Source organism: Oncorhynchus nerka, linkage group LG9a, assembly GCF_034236695.1.
Source record: "Oncorhynchus nerka isolate Pitt River linkage group LG9a, Oner_Uvic_2.0, whole genome shotgun sequence".
Taxonomy (NCBI): Eukaryota; Metazoa; Chordata; class Actinopteri; order Salmoniformes; family Salmonidae; genus Oncorhynchus; species Oncorhynchus nerka.
In genome coordinates, this window is record NC_088404.1 from 10,464,546 (window position 1) to 10,478,928 (window position 14,383).

At 48.5% G+C, this 14,383-nt stretch overlaps 1 pseudogene; it reads left to right on the top strand.

The window, feature by feature from the left end:
• Nucleotides 1-14,383, top strand: part of LOC115126341 (solute carrier organic anion transporter family member 1C1-like) — a 43,183-nt pseudogene that overhangs the window by 17,496 nt on the left and 11,304 nt on the right.

Sequence of the window (14,383 nt, forward strand, 5' to 3'; positions counted from 1 at the left end):
ATCGCTGTTGTTTGTTGTTGTATTTTCACAGAATTTGTTCCAACATTGAAGAGCCTACTGGGAAGTCCAGTCTATATAACCTACCTCTGCGTGACTATTATTCAATTCAACTCTCTCATCGGCATGGTAACCTTCAAGCCCAAATACATTGAGCAACATTACGGAAAGTCAGCATCAAAAGCCAACTTCCTAATGGGTGAGTGTTGCATCGTTTTATGATCATGTGTTTAATGTGTCTTTAAAATCATACATCATCAAACATAACATTGCTAATATTGTGTAATGGTGTAATATTTTTATTTTTTCAGTTAGCTGGTTTTGTCTGGAGAGTTTAATGTTCTGTCTTTCAGCCATATTTCCATGGCAGTATGGTTCTTTCGTACAAAAAAACAGACAGCTGCTCGAAAGATAGCTCTGACTTCTCTGTAATAAACACTGACATGAGAAGACGGGACTCTGACTTCTCTGTAATAAACACTGACATGAGAAGACGGGACTCTGACTTCTCTGTAATAAACACTGACATGAGAAGACGGGACTCTGACTTCTCTGTAATAAACACTGACATGAGAAGACGGACTCTGACTTCTCTGTAATAAACACTGACATGAGAAGACGGACTCTGACTTCTCTGTAATAAACACTGACATGAGAAGAGGGACTCTGACTTCTCTGTAATAAACACTGACATGAGAAGACGGACTCTGACTTCTCTGTAATAAACACTGACATGAGAAGACGGACTCTGACTTCTCTGTAATAAACACTGACATGAGAAGACGGGACTCTGACTTCTCTGTAATAAACACTGACATGAGAAGACGGACTCTGACTTCTCTGTAATAAACACTGACATGAGAAGACGGACTCTGACTTCTCTGTAATAAACACTGACATGAGAAGACGGACTCTGACTTCTCTGTAATAAACACTGACATGAGAAGACGGACTCTGACTTCTCTGTAATAAACACTGACATGATGAGACGGACTCTGACTTCTCTGTAATAAACACTGACATGATGAGACGGGACTCGATAAAAGCGAGATAGACTTGAAATTAATAGAAAATAATATTGAATAATGTAAATAATAAATAGCCGGTCTTGATATTAAATTATATTCAAGTTAAATTATATTTAAAGTGCTGTTGATGACCACATAATAATAATAATAATATGCTTTTATTCTGTACTCAATTAGAGAAGAGTGGTTTAGTAGGAGAGGAGAGGAGGTTGGGGGCTCAGCCAGAAATACATTCAGCATTCCCCCTGTTCTTTCAACCATCAAAGACAGTTTCATCTCTCGTGACCACTTCACATGAAATATGGATGAACGACTTTGATATGAATAAGGCTATTCCTTCCTTTGATCTCTACTGGGAAGAAGGATTGCGCTAGATAAAGTCGCATCTCTGCCTCACTGTAAAACCCAGTGAGTGATTCCCAATACAGTTTCCTCCACCCTCTGTAAGAACCTGGGTCCTTTCTCAATTCGCCTTTCTGTGACTCGCCACATCCTATCTCCTTGCCCGCTTCTCAACCCTATTGGAGGAAAAGATCCTTATAAGAAAGAGGTGATGAGACAAAGATGATCATTGAGAAAGATCCCTTTTGTCTTGTGATGTCTGTATTGTACGTGCCTGGCTACCCAGACTCCCTACTCCTGCCAAATGTTACACTGCACCCACGGACATTAGTTATGTTCTCTGCAATGAGTCTGGATCGGAGTACCTCCCCGACCCTTCAACGAATGCGAACACATTTTTGGGGCTGTCTGATTGGTCCAGATTCAGAACACACGTGGGCAAACCGTCGGTTTGAAAGTTCGGAGTAACGGAATCATAGAACGTGCGTTGAATATGTCGTTCCCATAGCAACGATTAAAACATTCCCAAACCAGAAACCGTGGATTGATGGCAGCATTCGCGTGAAACTGAAAGCACGAACCACTGCTTTTAATCAGGGCAAGGTGACCGGAAACATGACCGAATACAAACAGTGTAACTATTCCCTCCGCAAGGCAATCAAACAAACTAAGCGTCAGTATAGACAAAGTAGAATCTCAATTCAACGGCTCAGACACAAGAGGTATGTGGCAGGGTCTACAGTCAATCACGGATTACAAAAAGAAAACCAGCCCTGTCACGGACCAGGATGTCTTGCTCCCAGGCAGACTAAATAACTTTTTTGCCCGCTTTGAGGACAATACAGTGCCACTGACACGGCCCGCAACCAAAACATGTGGACTCTCCTTCACTGCAGCCGACGTGAGGAAAACATTTAAACGTGTCAACCCTCGCAAGGCTGCAGGCCCAGACGGCATCCCCAGCCGCGCCCTCAGAGCATGCGCAGACCAGCTGGCCGGTGTGTTTACGGACATATTCAATCAATCCCTATCCCAGTCTGTTGTTCCCACATGCTTCAAGAGGGCCACCATTGTTCCTGTTCCCAAGAAAGCTAAGGTAACTGAGCTAAACGACTACCGCCCCGTAGCACTCACTTCCGTCATCATGAAGTGCTTTGAGAGACTAGTCAAGGACCATATCACCTCCACCCTACCTGACACCCTAGACCCACTCCAATTTGCTTACCGCCCAAATAGGTCCACATACGATGCAATCTCAACCACACTGCACACTGCCCTAACCCATCTGGACAAGAGGAATACCTATGTGAGAATGCTGTTCATCGACTACAGCTCGGCATTTAACACCGTAGTGCCCTCCAAGCTCGTCATCAAGCTCGAGACCCTGGGTCTCGACCCCGCCCTGTGCAACTGGGTTCTGGACTTCCTGACGGGCCGCCCCCCAGGTGGTGAGGGTAGGCAACAACATCTCCTCCCCCGCTGATCCTCAACACTGGGGCCCCACAAGAGTGCGTTCTGAGCCCTCTCCTGTACTCCCTGTTCACCCACGACTGCGTGGCCATGCACGCCTCCAACTCAATCATCAAGTTTGCGGACGACACAACAGTGGTAGGCTTGATTACCAACAACGACGAGACGGCCTACAGGGAGGAGGTGAGGGCCCTCAGAGTGTGATGTCAGGAAAATAACCTCACACTCAACGTCAACAAAACTAAGGAGATGATTGTGGACTTCAGGAAACAGCAGAGGGAACACCCCCCTATCCACATCGATGGAACAGTAGTGGAGAGGGTAGTAAGTTTTAAGTTCCTCGGCGTACACATCACAGACAAACTGAATTGGTCCACCCACACAGACAGCATCGTGAAGAACGCGCAGCAGCGCCTCTTCAACCTCAGGAGGCTGAAGAAATTTGGCTTGTCACCAAAAGCACTCACAAACTTCTACAGATGCACAATCGAGAGCATCCTGGCGGGCTGTATCACCGCCTGTTACGGCAACTGCTCCGCCCACAACCGTAAGGCTCTCCAGAGGGTAGTGAGGTCTGCACAACGCATCACCGGGGGCAAACTACCTGCCCTCCAGGACACCTACACCACCCGATGTCACAGGAAGGCCATAAAGATCATCAAGGACAACAACCACCCTCTCCACTGCCTGTTCACCCCGCTATCATCCAGAAGGCGAGGTCAGTACAGGTGCATCAAAGCTGGGACCGAGAGACTGAAAAACAGCTTCTATCTCAAGGCCATCAGACTGTTAAACAGCCACCACTAACATTGAGTGGCTGCTGCCAACACATTGACTCAACTCCAGCCACTTTAATAATGGGAATTGATGGGAAATTATGTAAAATATATCACTAGCCACTTTAAACAATGCTACCTAATATAATGTTTACATACCTTACATTATTCATCTCATATGTATACGTATATACTGTACTCTACATCATCGACTGCATCCTTATGTAATACATGTATCACTAGCCACTTTAACTATGCCACTTTGTTTACTTTGTCTACATACTCATCTCATATGTATATACTGTACTCGATACCATCTACTGTATGCTGCTCTGTACCATCACTCATTCATATATCCTTATGTACATATTCTTTATCCCCTTATACACAGTGTAAGACAGTAGTTTTGGAATTGTTAGTTAGATTACTTGTTGGTTATCACTGCATTGTCGGAACTAGATGCACAAGCATTTCGCTACACTCGCATTAACATCTGCTAACCATGTGTATGTGACAAATAAAATTTGATTTGATTTGATTTGGATTGTGCTAGATCTTTCCCTGTAAAATGGCTATAGACAAGCCCAGCTCTAAACTTTTGGGGAACCTAAGCAAAATTTAGTTGGAGGACCCCCCCACCACCATGCTGGCAAAACATTTTAGAGCCCTCCTCTTGACGGTGGAGAGATTTTTTATTTTGATTTAGAGTTCATTTCATGCAATTCCACACATTTTGCCCAGCACATTGTGAGCCTGAAAATGTCATCCTGACACGTTTTTACAGCTACTATCCTGTAATTCCACACATTTTGCCCAGCACATTGTGAGCCTGAAAATGTCATCCTGACACGTTTTTACAGCTAATATCCTGTAATTCCACACATTTTGCCCAGCACATTGTGAGCCTGAAAACGTCATCCTGACACGTTTTTGCAGCTAATTTCCTGTAATTCCACACATTTTGCCCAGCACATTGTGAGCCTGAAAACGTCATCCTGACACGTTTTTGCAAAAAAAGGTCCAATGTCACAGTAGCTGATGTTTTTTCTCAATACATTGCAGTCAATGGGAAAAGATGTCACAGTGTTTACGTTTACAGTATGTCAATACATTGCAACTAATGGGAAAAGATGAGTGTCACAAGATTGATGCTTAGGTCAATACATACAGTAGCAGTCAATGGGAAAAGATAAGAGACAACCGATTGGGTTGAGCCAAGATGTTGAGATGAAGCGAGGGTTAGGGTTTGGCTTACAATTGAGCTGGAAGTTGATATGAAGCTAGGGTTATAGGAATGAGGTTAGGTTTAGGGTTGAGCAGGGTTGAACTTTGAGTGGACATGAATCTAGGCCTACCCCAGAATTTGTTCTTAACTGACTTGCCTAGTAAAATAAAGGTGACATAAAAACATTTTTAAAAAAAGGGTAGGCCTCACCTGACCTAGAGTTAATGTGCTTTTGAGTGACATCGGCAGAACGGTTGAGGCTAGAAACAAAGTTCACACATGGGACCGTTCAACAGACGCTCCCGATGAACGCAAGCCTCTCATCTGACCATGTGAAATGAACTCTTCACAGTGAAAACTCTCTCAGAGAACAAGGCATTTCTTCCATGGAAAAGCATTGTCTACAGTCCTCACATAACCACGACACTCCCGTTGACTGCGTTTGAACCAGTTAACCGTCCTTGCACACAACCTTATAGGGATGCCCTGTGTTGAGGTTCAGCTTCCTGTGACAACAGGAAGTGTCTTAATTTACCCTCAACATGATCCTTCATTCTCTCCCTGCAGTTACACAAAAACAATGTCTTCCATCCTCTGTAGAACGTCATTTCTCAACGTAAAAACCTGAGGGCTTTATTAAAGTGTGTTCCCAGAAGGGAACCCAGCATATGAAATTTAAAGTCAATAGACCCAGAAGCATTTTTGACTTCCATTGGACACAATGGTCTTGCAGTTCTAGAAACTAAGAGCATTATTATGAATTATTGAATTCATTCTGAAAAGGATATTGTATTTATTTATTTTTTTAAGTTAGATTGACTTTAAACTTTAAAACTGTATGTGTCTGACTTCCTGCCTGTCTGCCTATCTGTCTCTCGGCCTGTCTGTGGGAGAGAGGAAGGAGAGAGCGAGGTGAGAGGAGGGGAAGGCAGGGAAAGGAGAGAGAGAAAGAGAGAGAATGGAGGGGGAAGAGGGAGACGGAAGGGGAGAGGGTGAAGGGGGGATGGGGAGAGAGAGGAGGGAGAGAGACAGATGAGAGGAGGTGGAGGGAGGGAAAGAAGGAGGGAGAGAATGGAGGAGGGAGAGCGAGATAGAGAGACAGAGAGGGGGAGGGGAGATAGGTGAGAGAGAGACGGAGTGGGTGGAGGATGAGAGATGTGAGAGGATGAGAGGGTGAGAGAGATGAGAGGGTGGAGATGAGGATGAGAGGATGAGAGGGATGGAGAGGGTGGAGGATGAGAGGATGAGAGGGTGAGAGAGATGGAGAGGGTGGAGGATGAGAGATGTGAGAGGATGAGAGGGATGGAGAGGGTGGAGGATGAGAGATGTGAGAGGATGAGAGGGTGAGAGAGATGGAGAGGGTGGAGGATGAGAGATGTGAGAGGATGAGAGGGTGAGAGAGATGGAGAGGGTGGAGGATGAGAGATGAGAGGATGAGAGGGATGAGAGAGATGGAGAGGGTGGAGGATGAGAGATGATGAGAGGATGAGAGGGATGAGAGGAGAGAGGTGGAGGATGAGAGATGTGAGAGGATGAGAGGATGGAGAGGGTGAGAGGATGAGGGTGGAGGATGAGAGGGTGGAGAGATGAGAGGGATGGAGAGGGTGAGAGGTGAGGATGAGAGATGGAGAGGGTGAGAGAGATGGAGAGGGTGGAGGATGAGAGATGTGAGAGGATGAGGGTGAGAGAGATGGAGAGGGTGGAGGATGAGAGATGTGAGAGGATGAGAGGGTGAGAGAGATGGAGAGGGTGGAGGATGAGAGATGAGAGGATGAGAGGGTGAGAGAGATGGAGAGGGTGGAGGATGAGATGATGAGAGGGTGAGAGAGATGGAGAGGGTGGAGGATGAGAGATGTGAGAGAGATGAGAGGGTGGAGGAGAGAGATGGAGAGGGTGGAGAGATGAGAGATGATGAGGATGAGAGAGGGATGGAGAGGGTGGAGGATGAGAGATGTGAGAGGATGAGAGGGTGAGAGAGATGGAGAGGGTGGAGGATGAGAGATGAGAGGATGAGAGGGTGAGAGAGATGGAGAGGGTGGAGGATGAGAGATGTGAGAGGATGAGAGAGGGATGAGAGGGTGGAGAGATGGAGAGGGTGGAGGATGAGAGGGTGAGAGGGTGAGAGAGATGGAGAGGGTGGAGGATGAGAGAGGATGAGAGGGTGAGAGAGATGGAGAGGGTGGAGGATGAGAGATGATGAGAGGGTGAGAGAGATGGAGAGGGTGGAGGATGAGAGATGTGAGAGGATGAGAGGGATGAGAGATGGAGAGGGTGGAGGATGAGAGATGTGAGAGGATGAGAGGGTGAGAGAGATGGAGAGGGTGGAGGATGAGAGATGTGAGAGGGTGAGAGAGATGGAGAGGGTGGAGGATGAGAGATGTGAGAGGATGAGAGGGTGAGAGAGATGGAGAGGGTGGAGGATGAGAGATGTGAGAGGATGAGAGGGTGAGGAGAGGGGAGAGGGTGGATGAGGATGAGAGAGGATGAGAGGGTGAGAGAGATGGAGAGGGTGGAGGATGAGAGATGTGAGAGGATGAGAGGGTGAGAGAGATGGAGAGGGTGGAGGATGAGAGATGTGAGAGGATGAGAGGGTGAGAGAGGGTGAGAGAGATGGAGAGGGTGGAGGATGAGAGAGGATGGGTGAGAGAGATGGAGAGGGTGAGAGAGATGGAGAGGGTGGAGAGATGAGAGGGTGGAGGGTGAGAGATGGAGAGGGTGGAGGATGAGAGATGTGAGAGGGTGAGAGGATGAGAGAGAGGGAGAGGGTGAGAGGATGTGGAGAGGTGAGAGGGTGAGAGAGATGAGAGGGTGGAGGATGAGAGATGGAGAGGGTGAGAGAGATGGAGGGTGGGATGAGAGATGATGGAGAGGGTGGAGGATGAGGATGAGAGGATGAGAGGGTGAGAGAGATGGAGAGGGTGGAGGATGAGAGATGTGAGAGGGTGAGAGGGTGAGAGAGATGGAGAGGGTGAGAGAGATGGAGAGGGTGGAGGATGAGAGATGTGAGAGGATGAGAGGGGATGAGAGATGGAGAGGGTGGAGGATGAGAGATGTGAGAGAGATGGAGAGGGTGGGTGGGATGAGAGATGTGAGAGGATGAGAGAGATGGAGAGGGTGGAGGATGTGAGAGGATGAGAGGATGAGAGAGATGGAGAGGGTGGAGGATGAGAGATGTGAGAGGATGAGAGGGTGAGAGAGATGGAGAGGGTGGAGGATGAGAGATGTGAGAGGATGAGAGAGATGGAGAGGGTGGAGGATGAGAGGGTGAGAGAGATGGAGAGGGTGGAGGATGAGAGATGTGAGAGGATGAGAGAGATGGAGAGGGTGGAGGATGAGAGATGTGAGAGGATGAGAGGGTGAGAGAGATGGAGAGGGTGGAGGATGAGAGATGTGAGAGGATGAGAGGGTGAGAGAGATGGAGAGGGTGGAGGATGAGAGATGTGAGAGGATGAGAGGGATGGAGAGGGTGGAGGATGAGAGATGAGAGGATGAGAGGGTGAGAGAGATGGAGAGGGTGGAGGATGAGAGATGTGAGAGGATGAGAGGATGGAGAGGGATGAGAGGGTGAGGATGAGAGATGTGAGAGGATGAGAGGGTGAGAGAGACGGAGTGGGTGGAGGATGAGAGATGTGAGAGGGTGAGAGGGATGGAGAGGGTGGAGGATGAGAGATGTGAGAGGGTGGAGGATGAGAGATGTGAGAGGGTGAGAGAGATGGAGTAGGTGGAGGATGAGAGATGTGAGAGGATGAGAGGGTGAGAGAGATGGAGAGGGTGAGAGAGATGGAGAGGGTGAGAGAGATGGAGAGGGTGAGAGAGATGGAGGATGAGGGTGAGAGGATGAGAGGGTGAGAGAGAGAGGAGAGGGTGGAGGAGAGAGATGGAGAGGGTGGAGGATGAGATGTGAGATGAGAGATGGAGAGGGTGGAGGATGAGAGATGTGAGAGGATGAGAGGGTGAGAGAGATGGAGGGAGAGGGTGGAGGATGAGAGATGTGAGAGGATGAGAGGGTGAGAGAGATGGAGAGGGTGGAGGATGAGAGATGTGAGAGGTGAGAGGGTGAGAGAGATGGAGAGGGTGGAGGATGAGAGATGTGAGAGGATGAGAGGGTGAGAGAGATGGAGAGGGTGGAGGATGAGAGATGTGAGAGGGTGAGAGAGATGGAGAGGGTGGAGGATGAGAGATGTGAGAGGATGAGAGGGTGAGAGAGATGGAGAGGGTGGAGGATGAGAGATGTGAGAGGATGAGAGGGTGAGAGAGATGGAGAGGGTGGAGGATGAGAGATGTGAGAGGATGAGAGGGTGAGAGAGATGGAGAGGGTGGAGGATGAGAGATGTGAGAGGATGAGAGAGATGGAGAGGGTGGAGGATGAGAGAGGATGAGAGGATGAGAGAGATGGAGAGGGTGGAGGATGAGAGATGTGAGAGGATGAGAGGGGTGAGAGAGATGGAGAGGGTGGAGGATGAGAGATGTGAGAGGATGAGAGAGATGGAGAGAGATGTGGAGGATGAGAGGGTGAGAGAGATGGAGAGGATGGAGGATGAGAGATGAGAGGATGAGAGAGATGGAGAGGGTGGAGGATGAGAGATGAGAGAGGATGAGAGATGAGAGAGATGGAGAGGGTGGAGGATGAGAGATGTGAGAGGATGAGAGATGTGAGATGTGAGAGGGTGGAGGATGAGAGATGTGAGAGGATGAGAGAGATGTGAGAGGGTGGAGGATGAGATGATGAGAGGATGAGAGGGTGAGAGAGATGGAGAGGGTGAGAGGATGAGAGGGAGAGAGAGAGATGAGAGGGTGGAGGATGAGAGATGTGAGAGGATGAGAGATGTGAGAGAGGATGGAGGATGAGGATGAGAGGATGAGAGATGAGAGAGATGAGAGAGATGAGAGAGGGTGGAGGATGAGAGATGTGAGAGGAGGATGGGTGAGAGAGATGAAGAGGGTGGAGGATGAGAGAGAGATGATGAGAGGTGGAGGATGAGAGATGTGAGAGGATGAGAGATGTGAGATGTGAGAGAGTGGAGGATGAGAGATGTGAGAAGATGTGAGAGGATGAGAGGGTGGAGGATGAGAGATGAGAGAGGATGAGAGGGTGAGAGAGATGGAGAGGGTGGAGGATGAGAGATGAGAGATGTGAGAGGGTGGAGGATGAGAGATGTGAGAGGATGAGAGGGTGAGAGGATGAGAGATGTGAGATGTGAGAGGGTGGAGGATGAGAGATGTGAGAGGATGAGAGGGTGAGAGAGATGGAGAGGGTGGAGGATGAGAGATGTGAGAGGATGAGAGGGTGAGAGAGATGGAGAGGGTGGAGGATGAGAGATGTGAGAGGATAAGAGGGTGAGCGAGATGGAGAGGGTGGATGATGAGAGATGTGAGAGGATGAGAGATGTGAGAGGATGAGAGATGTGAGAGAGATGGAGAGGGTGGAGGATGAGAGATGTGAGAGGATGAGAGAGATGGAGAGGGTGGAGGATGAGAGATGTGAGAGGATGAGAGATGTGAGAGGTGAGAGGATGTGAGAGGTGAGAGGATGAGAGATGTGAGAGGATGAGAGAGGATGAGAGGGTGGAGGATGAGAGGGTGAGAGGATGAGAGGGTGGAGGATGAGAGGGATGGAGAGGGTGGAGGATGAGAGGGATGGAGAGGGTGGAGGATGAGAGGATGAGAGGGATGGAGAGGGTGGAGGATGAGAGGATGAGAGGGTGGAGGATGAGAGGGTGGAGGATGAGAGATGTGAGAGGATGAGAGGGTGAGAGATGTGAGAGGGTGAGAGAGATGTGAGAGGGTGGAGGATTAGAGATGTGAGAGGATGAGAGGGTGAGAGGGTGGAGAGGGTGGAGGATGAGAGATGTGAGAGGATGAGAGGGTGAGAGAGATGGAGAGGGTGGAGAGGGTGGAGGATGAGAGGATGAGAGGGTGGAGGATGAGAGGATGAGAGGGTGAGAGGGTGGAGGATTAGAGATGAGAAGCAAAAATTCAACACATTTTTCCATGATTTATGCATGCCATGTTAACATAATATCTACAGTAAGTGTGAGTGACTAACAAAATCAATGGAGACCACCTGGAGGTCAGGGCACCCTGGGCATGTTTACTACAAGTTTAGATAGCTGGCTTGACTAACTTACCAATCTAAAAAATGTTAGCTGGCATGGGCTAATTGAGTGACTGTCAGGGACTGATATGAGATAATAACTGCTGATGCACCTTGTGTATTTTAGTATTCTAAAAGGCGCTGCACGGTCAGTCTGACCGTTGGCATTGGCCATGCAGCATTTAAGGTGATACTGCCTCTGCAGAAGTCAGGGCTTCTTTCGCCTTCGCGGAGCAGCACAGAGCTGTTGTCAATGAAGTTGTCAAGGAAGTGAGTTTGTGGGGGTTTTTCGGGACCTCCCGCACCCCTCTACCGTCAACCAATCATGTCAATGTAGAGCTAAACGGAGCCCTCCGCATTGTTACAAAATTTGGGAGGCGCACGGCGATGCAGTACAGAGCTCAATTTGGTCTTCGCGTGCCTTCGTAATTGCGTCACACCATCCACACGGAGCCTTCGACCACATTCCCCGGATCAAGCATGCACATATACCACTCCAGTGTTCATTGCTAAATTGTAATTACTTCGCCACTATTGGCCTATTCATTGCCTTACCTCCTTACTCCATTTGCACACACTGTATACAGACTTTTCTATTGTGTTATTGACTGTATGTTTGTTTATTCCATGTCTAACACCGTGTTGTTGTTTGTGTCGTACTGCTTTGCTTTATCTTGGCCAGGTCGCAGTTGTAAATGAGAACTTGTTCTCAACTGACCTACCTGGTTAAATAAAGGTGAAAATAATAATAATAATTGTCTTTAACTCTTAACAGTAAGTTGACACCCTGGCTGAGTTTCTAAAAATGTATTTATTTATTTTTGGGGTCGGGGGCCCTGTAGCCCTAAATGGTCTCCTATGTCGCTTATGCCAAGGGCCAGGCCTGGCTACACCCCTAATCCCACACTTCCCCTTCCTGTGGTATAAACGTGTTGTTCGTATGACGTCTGTAGAGATCCCATGGGGACATCTGTTTGGGAATGAGCTGGCAACCGGAGGGTTGATGGTATCCGTATCGTAGATGCCTTCTCCTGACGTTGTGCCCTTGAAAGACACTTAACCGCCAAAAGTGCTTCAGGGGAGCTGTACAACGATTAGAACGGTTCTTTCAACTTCCCTCTATGTGCTGTGCATGCATGGCTGGTCGTCCATTTCTGCTCTACAGGCATGGTCAACATCCCTGCCGTGGCTCTGGGGATGTTCTCAGGGGGGGTGGTCATGAAGAAGTTCAAGCTGGGCGTCATGGGAGCTGCTAAGTTCGCCTTCGGGACCTCCCTGCTGGGGTACTTCCTGTCCCTCTTCTTCTTCGCCATGGGCTGTGACAACGCCAAGGTGGCTGGGATAACCATGTCATACACAGGGTAAGTCTCCACGCTGGATACAAACCTCCTCCGTCATCTTTTATGTATTCAATTAAACTCTATTGAGAACGAGTAGCTATTCTTAGTCACTGAGAATAGAGAAAAAGCATGTCAGTCGAAACTGACCTAGAAAACAGTCTTTGTAAACGAGTGAACACTGATCATTGATGTTGTGACAGATCTTTCTAGAATCTAATACGCACTGTACCTTTTCAGTCATTTCTGCATCCGTCTCTGTGTTTGTCCAGGGTGGAGGGTTTGTCGTACCAGCAGCCATCTCTGTTCTCTGAGTGTAACTCCGGTTGCCTGTGCTCCGGGAGTGACTGGGACCCTGTCTGTGGAGAGAACGGGATCACTTATGTGTCCCCCTGTTTGGCTGGCTGTACATCCTCTACCGGAACGGGCAAAAACACGGTGAGATGATATCCTAGCGTTCCCCTTGGGCCTATACACGGACTATACAAAACATTAAGAACGGCTCTTTCCATGACGTAGACTGACCAGTGGGAAGCTATTATCTCTTACTGATGTCACTTGTTAAATCCACTTTAATCAGAGTAGATGAAGAGGAGGAGACGGGTTAAAGATGGACTATTAAGCCTTCAGACGATTGAGACCTATGGATTGGGTATGTGTGCCATTCAGAGAGTGAATGGACAAGACCACCGGTTTGTGTCAAGAACTGCAACGCTACTGGGTTTTTCCACGCTCAACAGTTTCCTGTGTGTATCAAGAATGGTCCACCACCCAAAGGACGTCCAGCCAACTTGACACAACTGTGGGAAGCATTGGAGTCAACGTGAGCCAGCATCACTTAAGCCAGCAACACTTTCGACACCTTGTAGATTCAATGCCCCAATGAATTGAGTCTGTTCTGAGGGCAAAAGAGAGGGGTGCAACTCAATATTAGGAAGGTGTTCTTAATGTTTGGTATACTCAGTGTATGTGAAGTCATCAGGCGGAGACAAATATATTGAACTCCTGCCTCTAGGGGCCTTATGTAGACTAGAGTAGGTAGTACTCACCACTAGTCGGGGCGGCAGGGTAGCCTAGTGGTTAGATAGAGCGTTGGACTAGTAACCGGAAGGTTGCAAGTTCAAACCCCCGAGCTGACAAGGTACAAATCTGTCGTTCTACCCCTGAACAGGCAGTTAACCCACTGTTCCTTTATTTAACTTGCCTAGTTAAATAAAGGTAAAAATAAAAAAAATAGACTTAAAAACTCCTTAGTCCAGACCCCAGACCGCTAGTCCAGACTAGACCTTACAGACTTATGTCCAGACTTGACCCTAGTCCAGACCACTAGTCCAAACTCCAGACTCCCCAGACCGCTAGTCCAGACTAGACCACCCAGACCTCTCCCCAGTAGTCCAGACTAGACCCTCCAGACCACTAGTCCAGACTCCCTAGTCCAGACTCCCTTGACCACTAGTCCAGACCACTAGTCCAAACTCCCTAGACCGCTAGTCCAGACTCCCCAGACCGCTAGTCCAGACTCCCTAGACCACCCAGACCAGACTACAGACTCTCCAGACTACAGACCCCAGACCACTAGTCCAGACTCTCCAGACCACTAGTCCAGACTCCCCAGACCTCTAGTACAAACTCCCCAGACCGCTAGTCCAGACTCCCCAGACCGCTAGTCCAGACTCCCTAGACCTCTAGTACAGACTCCCTAGACCACTAGTCCAGACTCCCTAGACCGCTAGTCCAGACTCCTTAATGTTTTCCAGACTCAGTGATCCAGACTCCCCCCACTAGTCCTCTCCTCCAGGTGTTTAACCAGTGCAGGTGTGTGGCGGTGACAGGGGCAGGTTCTCAGCCCAGTAACCTGACTGCCTCCCTGGGTCACTGTCCAATCAGAGACAGCTGTGACACAATGTTCCCCTACTTCCTCTTCTTGTCTGTCATCACTTCCTTCATCATCTCTCTGGGGGGAACGCCAGGCTTCATGCTTCTCATCAGGTCAGTGAGGCCATCTAGTGGATGACCTGGAGAAATGCTACAATGCTTTCAATGATACAACATGGGTTGTATCCTAACATGTTCAACTTGGGGAAACCGAAGTTCAAGTTAATCACAACAGTTAG